This window comes from Micrasema longulum, unplaced genomic scaffold (genome assembly GCF_059751315.1).
Source record: "Micrasema longulum isolate JH-2025_06_02 unplaced genomic scaffold, ASM5975131v1 h1tg001015l, whole genome shotgun sequence".
NCBI lineage: Eukaryota > Metazoa > Arthropoda > Insecta > Trichoptera > Brachycentridae > Micrasema > Micrasema longulum.
In genome coordinates this window covers 388,040-400,045 of record NW_028278203.1, presented here as the reverse complement: position 1 = coordinate 400,045, position 12,006 = coordinate 388,040, and the positions used below count along the sequence as shown (strand labels likewise).

General features: G+C 31.2%; 1 protein-coding gene across 1 annotated transcript in view; it reads right to left on the bottom strand.

Moving 5' to 3' along the window:
• LOC148277551 (xaa-Pro dipeptidase-like) overlaps positions 1-12,006 on the bottom strand; it is a 63,908-nt gene that overhangs the window by 8,146 nt on the left and 43,756 nt on the right. The window lies entirely within an intron of this gene.

Sequence of the window (12,006 nt, the reverse complement as noted above, 5' to 3'; positions counted from 1 at the left end):
CTAAATCACCGCACACCATTTACGCAGATTCGATCAAACTTACGGGACTATGGGGAACATCGAAACAGGAAAAATATGACCATTTTGATAAGATTAATAATTGTTTAATGAAGAATTTCAGCCCTACGGGAAATTGACTCCATTTTTTTTTCTTGTGCGCGGTAAAAATTAGCGCATTAAATTGTAATGCAAAGGTTCAAAGAAACATGTAGAGCAAATGGACAGCGAAAGAACGGCAAAAAATATTTACGACGCTAGTGTTAATGGACGTTAAAATAGAGGAAGACCGAGAAAGACATGGCGTGACCAAATCTAACAAATTCTTGAATATGAACATGTCAGAAGTCGGAATAATCGGCGCGCGTGCATTAGAAGATGCATGAATGCAGAGGAAACAAGATATTATTTATTTATGCTTTATTAAGTTAGTTCATAATATCTTAAGAACTAATATAAACTTTTAATAATAATACAATTTTTTTATCAACATTTCTCAATTACATATTTTTTCAAATTAATTTTAAATATTTAAATTTTTTCTATTTCCTTTATTTCTTCAGGTAACTCGTTGTACAGCTTCAATCCCTTGTACAATGAGTTTTGAGATTCTGTTTTTTTCCTCATTGGTAATCTTATCTTATTTTTACCCCTTGTTTCATATGTATGACATTATTAGTTAAATTTTAGTATTGTTTTTATTTTATTCATCTTCTAATTATTTTATGTATAAAAATTGCTACATTATATTTAATTTGTTGTAACTGTGAGCAAGCCAATTTCTTTGTGCATTATTTCTACATTAGAATATATATATTTTTTTAGTATAATCCTCATTGCCTTATTTTGAAGAATTTGTATATTTTGAATTTCTCCTTAATTACATAAAAAAATAATGGAAGAACAGTAATTTATGTGTTGACATATTATTGTTTTATATATAAGAATACTACTTTTTAAATCTATTACATTTCGTAATCTTCCCATAAATGAATTTTTTTTTTAAATGTTTTTGTTGCATGTTGAGTATGTTTTTTAAAATTTAAATATCTATCCAAGTAGACCCCGAGATACTTTATTTCGTCCACATAATTTATATTCATATTATCAATATTGATTTTGTAACCCTGGGTTATTATTTTTTTCCCAATATTCATATATTTTGTTTTTGATATATTTAATTTCAATTTATTTACTTTTGACCATTTTGATATATTTTCCAAATCGTAATTAATTTTATTTATCATTGTATAAGATATACTACTTTTTAAATCTATTACATTTCGTAATCTTCCCATAAATGATTTTTTTTGTTATCCTTTTTTATTAGATTTATTTTATATGTTTAATAAATTACCCTTTATTTACAAAATAAATACATAAGTACACATGAAGAAAACGTAACGAACGCCACATCAAAAAAGAGGAAACCTCTTGTTCTTGGTGTATTTTTATTTTGCATAAATATCACATTTGATGGTACGCTTGCAATTATTTTTATTTTTTACCGAGAATTAAAGTATCTTTCTTCCTCGCGGTCCCCAAATAAAATATAACATATTTTATAATATATTATAACGATATATTTTGTTATCACTAAACAATACGATAATAAATATATCACATTGATTGACGGTAAATATTTGCTATAATTAAAAATAATAAGAATAATAACACGTAGAAAAACAATTTGAACTTCATAATGGATCTAACCCGTCATTTTCCGATTTTAATGTCATTAATAAAATTCACGTACACATTTTTTTTAAATTGGTAAAAAGTATACATGGTATAAGAACAGGTATTTAAAAATAAAAAAAATAACATATTCTCTGTCGGATGCCAGCACCTGAGCATTCTCCCAAGTCTGGTTCTAACAGTCAGCAGTGGACGTCCAGGATGTCAATAATCTGTCGCCTTGTAAAGTAGGCAAGCGTGGTTAAGGCTCTTAGGAGGCATCCGCGGCACATGGCTAAGCCAACCGTATCGCCTCCGCTTGATGATAGTTGTCATCAGAGCTTGCTGCGTCCCTCCTCTTATTACTTCATTCCTTACAAAGTCAAACGCCGCACACCCAAAATTCTTATAAGACGCCTATTCTCACAACTCGTTGAAAAAAGTTTGTTGTTTCGGGCCCTAGTGAGGTGCCACGATTTGCATCCGTAGAGAATAGGTGTTATGCAGGCGTTATATAAGCGGCATTTTTCACTGAGGAAATATCCGATCTCCAGACAGCTTTCATACTGGTGAATGTGGGGCCTGCTATTTCTAGCCGCATTCCCAGGCCTTTTTGAAAGCTGCCATTTTCCGAAACATATACTCCCAGGGGTGCCATTCTGAACCACTCTCGTGGCACGAGAAAACTGTTTTTCTAAAGTATTTTGTATGTAAATAGGGTCAAAGCACCAATGAATGACCGTTTAAGGTTCAGCTTGTAGTGAAATCCACATTAAGGGTAAAAATTACATTATTTAAGCGTACAAAATAAAAAAAAACAATAAAAAACACATTTATTACAATTATAATTAATATTACTCTAAAAAAATAGCAGAATCACCAGTGAATGACCACTACTACTCCAGTAAAAATAATACTCAGATTTAGTTACATCATAACATTATAAAACACCCTAACACATTAGAATATGGATATATTCAAAGAATTGCATAAGAAATAGCATCAAATAAAACACTTACCACACCTTTCCTTACAAAAACACTATCAATCTCAGAACAATAACGGGAAGACGCACTATTATCTTTTGACAACTCACAGTTCGAAACTGATAGATTTGTTTCTGACCAAAAGATGTATCCGCCTACTGCTTTTGTCATAGTTTCTAGTGTCAAAAGTTTTTTGACTGAACACATGTCGCAATTCTTATTATATTGTGTTTTATTAACCAATGGTCATTTACTGGGGAGTGGTCATTGACTTGTGCTTTGACCCTACACGAGATAACACGACCACGAGAGCGTTTGGAATACCAGCCCAGATATTTGAAACTCTCGACCCTTTCGATGACTTTGTTTGACAGAGTCAAGGGATTTTGGGCATCAAAGCATGAAGTGTCACACAATACATGGGGTTTTAGAATACTGATTTTTATGCCCATACATGCGAAGTACCTATGTATTTAACTTATCTTACAGTGGCTTGAAGACCTCCGACTGAATCGCCAATTATAACCGCATTATTGAAATATTCAAGGTCGCAGAGTTTTTGGGAGGAGGAGATGGATACTATTATATACATTTATCTTTATATTTATAATTTCTCTGTACGTGTGATGTCACTGAACTCCCCCTAAACGGCTTAACCGATTTACGTGCGGTTTTCAGAGAAATGTAGATCTTTGCGCTGTGCGTGTTCGTAGATATAAACATTTTCAATCTAATATGTAAAAAAGAAGTAAGGAGCATAAATCTTTTATTAATCGATCTACCAGGGTTGCATTCGAGGTGAATGCATTTATAAAAAAACGAAAAGATGTTGTTTTTTTGTGCATAAAAAAGTTTGTTTTTGAATGTTTACAAACAGCATTTTGTTTTTTGTGGATTTCAATCAGATTCTTTCCTTAAATTTCTTATTATTTCTACGCATTTATTTATTTTTACTGGGTTTTTGGTTGTACTTAAATAATATTAAATTCAATACATTTTTAAAAATCGTATTCCAACATAAGTACACCCCTCTGTGAGAATACCGGAGTTTGACGTTTGCAAAAAGAATGACATATTTGAAAACATATTTATTTTATGTTTTGAAAATCAACCATAAACAAGTACGTAGGTACCTACTTAAATTCATTTTGGAATTTAATCACAAACAAGTACCTAGCAGGGGCGAATGCTCCTTATAATCGATTACATGCAGCTTACCATATTTTTTTGACATCGTTAGTAATGTTTTATAATACGGTAGTATTATTAGGGAAAAAACACATCACCAAAAAAATATATTACTTTTCTTGGGTAAGTAAATTTATATATTCCTTTATTCCATACAGCGACCAGTTGCGCCTCTATTGGCCAAAATTATTACTACTGGATTACACGAGATCACTCTGCTCACTTTAAAATCACTAATTCAAATACGTCTTTAACCTAAAACTTTAGAATCTCGTTCGAAAAATTACACTTGCGATTACAGTAAAATCTTGCAGCTTTAATTAATGCAATTTAGTCTTTCAATACTTTTTCATAAGGGCTAGTATTCTTTAAAATACATCAATTTGACTTACGACAGTCTAAGGGAGGTGACAATATACGCACTCGTTATCTGCGAGAAAGAGATAACGAATATATTTTGTATGTCTTAACACGAAAGTTACAATAATAAGTAAGTAATTGACAGTAATTGATCATACTTATGTTTCGGTGGTTTGAAAGTAAATTTGCTTTAAAATTATTAATATATTGATATTTTAATCGAAACGAATTGATATTTTAGTTTGTGCTACATTAGAAAATATTTTTACTGAAACTATTAGCCGCTGGAGCCATTTGTTAGGAATTATTTATTAAATATAAAATAGACTTGTTTTTTATATGCCATACTACCGCTATGGACATTTTATCAGAATTTTCATAGCTTACCAATTTAAAAACTCACCGCTCGCCACTGGTACCTAGGTACCTACTTATCAATGAAAAGTATTTTATCGGACAGGACAACGTCTGTCGGGTCCACTAGTACTTTATACTGTTTAATAATCTATTTTTCATAACTTGTAAAAATAATAAATGAATTTAGGCCCGTTAAAGCAAAATACGACTTGATTATTTTTTTAAAAATAGAGTGATATAATTTTTGTATTTTATGTAGACTCATGTGACACCATAGCCACAAAAGAGTTAAAAATAAATAACAATATGGTGACTCATATGAGTAGATGATTAAAATTTTACTAGATGACACAAGTACCAAAAAAGTTAGCGGAAGGAAATAAGGCCAAACGACAAACAAATATTTTCCACTGGTTGTACTTATGTTCATGTAATTTAAATTCAAAATTAAGTATTCAGATTGTGATGTGATTATGTGCAGATTCGGCCTCTCGAATATAAGAAAGTTTACCCAACCCACACATTAAAATTGCAGATTAAATTGATAGAATTACATCAGATCGATAATAAACAATACTGAGTCAATCTCAGAATGATGTGAAATTGCGCAATATTGTCAAAACAGTATCGATACGTTTTTGAAGAAATAAATATATTTAGTTAATTTTTTATTACCGACTATGTTTGTGCACGCACTACTATTAATTTGATAGAATTAAATGTGATCAATAATAAATTATGCTGAGTCAATTCCAAAATGATGTGGCATTGTGTAATCTAGTCAAAACAGTATCATTTACAATATACGTATGTTGAAAGAAAGCAATATCTTTTGCTACTTTTTTTTGGCAAATATGAGTTTATTTATTTGATTTATTTATTTGAATCTTCAAGTACAAGGCATAAGTAATTTGGCGGACTAATCGCTAAAAGCAACTCCCCATCATCTTGAAGGTACTTTTTGACCATATTACACAATGCCATTTTAAATCCAATGCTTTTTTTTCATCTATTAATATATTTGACACTCCCCTTAATTTATTTATTCTTTCTGGCTGCGATACGATCCCATTTGCTATTTAATGATGCTCACACTTACACACACCTGAACACTTACTCTCACATATACACAAACACACCTATACACTTACTCTCATACAAATACACATAAACACACCCTTTTGTTGTACCACAATGTAATATGTATGATTTTTATTTAGAAACTTCGCTGGTCTGTCATCAAACCGTATCTTTTTTATGTTATTATACCATTGTTGACTGTTTGTTTCTGTAAAATAAATAAATGAAATATAAAAAACGTTTTCTTGTCAAAAAATAAGAGCATTGAATTGTATGGCGAAGTTTATCGAATATGTAGTAAAAAATCTTATTTCAACAAAAATGAACTACTGCAAACGACATTACTAGTTATTCCGAATAAACATTTGTAAAGTGTTGTGATATATTTCCGGATTAAGGAAAACCAACCCACCAATCAGCAGACCTAACCAAAGAGAACTTGTGACTTCACAGGCGAAGAAATTCAAAATCACAAAATTTAAAAAAAATCATAGCGCTGATAATACGATACATAAAAAAGCTTAGTTTTATAGTAATTTAATAAATAAAAAATAAATTAAAATCCATTGAATTTCCTCATTACACAAAGGTGAGTTTTTTGCCAGTTCATTGGTCTATAAACCATTTAAAATATTTATTTTATTTGTAAAAACAACATCAATTGTATAAATAAACAAGTACGCAAAGTACTAGATACATGCGTTCAGTTTAAGTGTGCATATAAGTATAAAAATAAATATAACACATAAGAAGATGGTAAGCAAATGTATGACATTTAAATATCCTGTGAAATGTTTTTTATTTCTTTTTGTTTATTTATTTAGAAATAAAAACATAATAGCAGGCATGTTACAAGAAAAATAATTCGCCCCTTCTAACCTCAATTAATCGGCCATCCTTCGTGTGCTCGCAATGTGACTTTTTTTTATTTATTTATTTATTAAGGAAAAACAACAGTTGTTATATAAGAATACAAAATATAAAAAATAGTACATACATCCAGTTACAGTTTTTCACAAATATAATGAGAGAACATGTTACACAGTAAAGAGAAAAATAATATATTATATAAGACATGAGAAAAAAAAAAGCTCTTAAGAAGGTTAGGTTAAGGGATGAGGAAATAGAGTGGAGGAGTGGAGGAGAGGGATTTTCATAATATAGTTGACCAATTAAAAAATTTGATATTATAATAAAATTAACATAATTAAAGGAATAAAAACTTATTACACACTGACAAATGTTTCATTTTACAGTGTTAAAAAAAGTTTTTTTTTGAAGTCACAAAATTTTGTATTAAAAATATCTAAATAAATAAACGAGTTTTGAACATAATTTTTTTTGGGCAGTGAATTTTAAGAAAATAAACTTGTCGTGTTGACTTTACGGGACAATTGATTAAAATACACTCTAAGAGATTTGGACTATCGATAAAATTGTTTAAATTTTTGAAGAGTAAAGACAGATCAGAAATTCTTCAACGTTTAGTAAGGGAAGTTAAACTGTGAAAGGAAGAAGAGTCTTCATACGAGTCAAAATATGTAAGAGATTTACGATCTAGAAGTTTAAGGAATCTATTCTGTATTTTATCTAGTTGTGATATATAAATTGTATATTAGGATTCCAGAAAACAGATGCAAACTCAAGATGGCTGCGAACGTATGCATTATATAAGATTTAGAGGGATGCGGTTGTTTTGAATGGTTGAATATTTATCATACAATTAATTTTATGACAGTGTTAATATTATACAAATACGTAATTGATATGTACTAATACAGTGCCATATGTACCATTTGGCGCGGAAAGGGAACGATGATGATGACGAATTAAAACGGAAACGATATATTTTCACAGTATGAGTGAGCATAGAGATATGCAATCTTTTTATATTATTATTTCACAATTTCTTACTGAATTTCCTTTTTGTGGGTACCTACGTAAAATAATGATTATTGAAAAATAATTAATCAAACCCTGTTTGAATAAGACCTTGTGCTGACGTCTGCAAAAATAGATTGCCTTCATCCGAAATAGGGTTATCCAGCTAAAATATCTACTGTTAGAGGTTAAGAGCAGTAACTCTAAATTAACAGCTATTTGTAACGTTCATAAAACCTGAATTTACAATACCTTTCAGTCACTCGATGAAAGTTAATGAGTTGAGTAAATGTGGATGTTCAAACATAGGCAGAATGGTGAATGTTTCACAGTGTGTAATGTGGCCACTTAATCCTTTGCTCCCTGACGGTACAAATGCGTCCAGGTGTTAAATGACTCATATATCTCTTACATGCAAATGCGTTTGATGTTGCTAATCTCTGTCGGTTCATATTTTGACATTTTTGAGTAGTTTCGGCCATTTTGAAGCAACAGTTCCAAAAACAGATCTGGGGATCAGTTTTGCGTAGTGTCACCCGTTTGGTTACGCATAAAGTGTAAAATTACTACTCCTTTACAAACCTCAATATCTTAATTATGAAAGCAAGTAAGTTCTTTTATTTTTAAATATTCTTGTGGTTCGATAATGTAGTTTTTTCGTTTATTTTTGAAAATATATCGTATTGAAAGAATAGCTACTTTTTTTATTGCAATTCCCCAATGTTACAAATCTGTGCCACTATTTTTTTCATACGTGAAGAGTTTCCAAAAAAAAAACAAGAAAAATAAATTCAATTTCGTTTTCTAATTATAAATAACGTAACTAAAAAAAACAGTTCAAAAACTGTACTAAATCTATGTTCGGGAACAAAGGGTCAAACCAGCCAGTTATCACAAGCCAATTTTATCCAAAATTACCACAATCACAAGCCCAGTAATGCCTAGACTTACACATTCAATAAATTTCCATGTTGAACTCCCTAGGGGGTGGAATCCAGACTTGTTTACAAACATTTGGACATACTTAAAATATTGTTGACAGCTAAGTAGTCTTACATGTACATATTTTTATTTTTTATTTTTCAGGGAAAAAAAGTTAGTTGTTTTTTTTTTTATGATCATTTTATAAATTCGTTGATTTACATTCTTTTTTTTTTTAATAAAAACTTTTATTAGAATAGAAAAAACAATACATACATTTAAAAAATATATTAGCCCAAATTTTTACCTATCATAATTTGTATGTATGAACTATTGTTTATGTTCATATACAAATTTACCTATTGTTATACTTTTATTTCCTACACCCACTACAATATTTTGAGTTTGTCCAAATGTTTGGAGACAAAAGACTGAATTTTACCCTCTAGGGGGTCGTTAAGGTTAACAAATTACAACAGAGAAATAATTCGACCAAATGAATCTCTTCACAACATTAAAGGTTTCAGCTCTTTAACTTCACTAAAATCAACAGATGGAAGAATTTAAGGAATATGTATGTGCAAATATAGGCAATATGGTGAATTTTACATATAGTAAAAAGTGGCCACTTAAACCAACCAACGACAGGTCATAAGCCCTGAAAATGCCTAGACTTCCATATTCTCTTCTCTAAAATGTTCTCCATCTCTGTTGTAATTTGTTATTTACATTCAAATTTCATTCGTAGTTTTCATTTGTATTTTTCTAAGTATGAAAGACTTAGTTTCCACGTATCTTCGTACTTTCTAGCTTAAATATCCAAATATATTATTTCAGCACTTTTAATGTTACTGTACATTACCTCTCGCGTACCTAAATTTATTATGAATTTGATTGTACCTACGCCTTGTCATTATGTCTGTAATGAACACAACAGTATCACACTATTCACAAACCAGCCTATAATGGCGGCTTAGAGTAAATTGCTCGAAGACAAGTTACCTTTAGTTTCAAAATCGTTAATTTATCTACACATACACATCAAACTGAATTTGGGACAAGGTTTGCAACAGAAGCGTTGTGTAGAAAGGTATTATCATTTACATCGCGGGGTATTAAAATTCACGCAGGCAAACAGTTGCTTTTGATGAATTCGTCAACTGATCAATGCAGCGTCGTGCAAAAGAAAACATCACACGGCCAGAGGTCTGAAATTTCCGTTAGAATTCTTGCTGGCTGAAGGACGCTTAGCAATAAAAAAGCCTTAATCAAAAAGAAACATTCAATCATATAAAAACAAATAATATTTTGTTATAAACCACAGACCTCTTTTGCTCGGCGTTCTGTTTGCTACATTTAAAACTGGTGTTTACAAGACAGCTCGTGATTCGCAGAGTATGCTCTCAGCATGATGTCTTTACTCGACGATGCAAAATCGAAATTCGTTTTCGTAATAATATCATTAATCTGGAATGTTCTTATTTCTTATACAGTTCCACCATTAGTTGCATTGAGATAACTTCTGACAAACACTAACCAGAAAATAGTATGAGATCTTGTGCAAGATTTGACCCAATGAAAGCTGTATCGTGTAATATGCTAATTGGGTAAAACCTGCGATCAAATTCAGAAAAAATAGAACATGCCCAATTTTTCAAAGATTTCAACCAAGATCTGCGCACGCATACCACGCCTATGATACTATTAACTGTCAACTTCAACTGTCAAAGCGTATTTGTTTTTGCTTGTGTCACTTTATTTATATTCGGTCTTGTATGTTTTACTGCACTTTTTCAATTCACGTTTCCCTTTCTTTTCTGGAAATACATATTTTTGATGAGGTTTACGATCCATTTTATTTTAGAAACCTAATGTTGATTGTAGAATAATATATCGTAAGTTGTCAGTAGTCCAGCCCGTTAATTGTAAAACAGCAAATAAAATGAACATATTACAACAGAGATAAAGAACAATTTAGAGAAGTCTAGGCATCTACAGGCTCATGATCTGTCATTAGCTGGTTTAAGTGGCCACTTTACACACTGTGTATCTGTGAACATTTAGACAAACTCAAAATATTGTTGACAAATGGTTTAAGGTTTGGGACAAGAATTATTGTACAAGAAACTGCACAAAATCTTGCGCCAGATTTTGCACCATTTTCTGACCCATGTAATCTAGCATTATAATATTATCGGACATGTTTCTGTCTGTTATTTGCAATGAAATCGATAACTCAGTGCGAAATTCTAATTTGTAAATCTGTTAATTCTTTTGCTGCTAATCTGTGAATAATTTGAGAGTATTTCAATTTGAAATTTTAACGAAGTAGGGGAGAGTTGGATATTAGCGAGTCGCTAAGGTATATTGCATTTTGCAACTACAACTGAACATCAGGCGCGTGCGGTGACTTTTATCAGTAAAGCTAGGGTTTCCTAGGACAGCGGTGCCCGTATTTTAACGGCCGTAGTGAACGGTGATGCGGAGTACAGCCGTCGTAACGGTGACTAGAGTGTGGTTTTCTAGGAAAACGGTGTTATCAACACCATTTATCACCGTTTCCCTCTATCTAAGAACTCTATCCTATCCATATTCTAATGTGTTAGGGTGTTTTATAATGTTATGATGTAACTAAATCTGAGTATTATTTTTACTGGGGTAGTAGTGGTCATTCACTGGTGATTCTGCTATTTTTTTAGAGTAATATTAATTATAATTGTAATACTCGTATTTCAATAAAAAAGTAAAAGTTAATGTGTATTTTATTGTTATCTTTTATTTTGTACGCTTAAATAATGAAATTCATATCTTTAGTGTGGATTTCACCACAAGCTGAACTTAAACGGTCATTCATTGGTGCGTTGACCCTATTTTATATCCAAATACATGGAAAGTACTGGATGCAAACCCGACAAAATCCATCTTTCTATAAAGAAACACTTAATCAAAATAGTTTGAGCAAATCACAAAAAAACTGATACAATAATAGCTTTAACTGTTTTTGTATATTTAATTTTTTTATTATAATCTGTTAATATTTTATATGCAACTAGTGATGCAATTATCATGATTATGTCGAGTTTTGCATGTTGGTTTAGTCGGTGTCCTGAAGAAGAGACGGGGACGTCTCGAAACCGAAAGACATACCGAGGAAGATACAGATAGTACAGAAGTTAAGTATACCGTTTCGATATATACAGATGAAGATAGCGTTCATAATCGAGGCAATGTTAAATTGGGATGTACGACATTTACGGCCCTTTTAGATCCAAATCATAGATTTCAGGTCTATTAAAACTTACCCACTTTCAACAATAGATGTCGCTAGTTTTATCTATACTTGAATTGATAAACATTAATTTGCTTTTCCCTCGAAACACGAGTGTCGATATCGTGTAGACGCTATGCTTGTTGCCCAATGAAAAGTATTATTTAGTGGGTTTAACTGGGTTTGTATACTTTCAACTTTAGATCTACAATGCCATGTAGTAGGTTTAAAGTGGTATGTTATGTAAAGTCTTTGGGAAGCGTGTGCAGACTTGCGGACGCCAAAGCATTT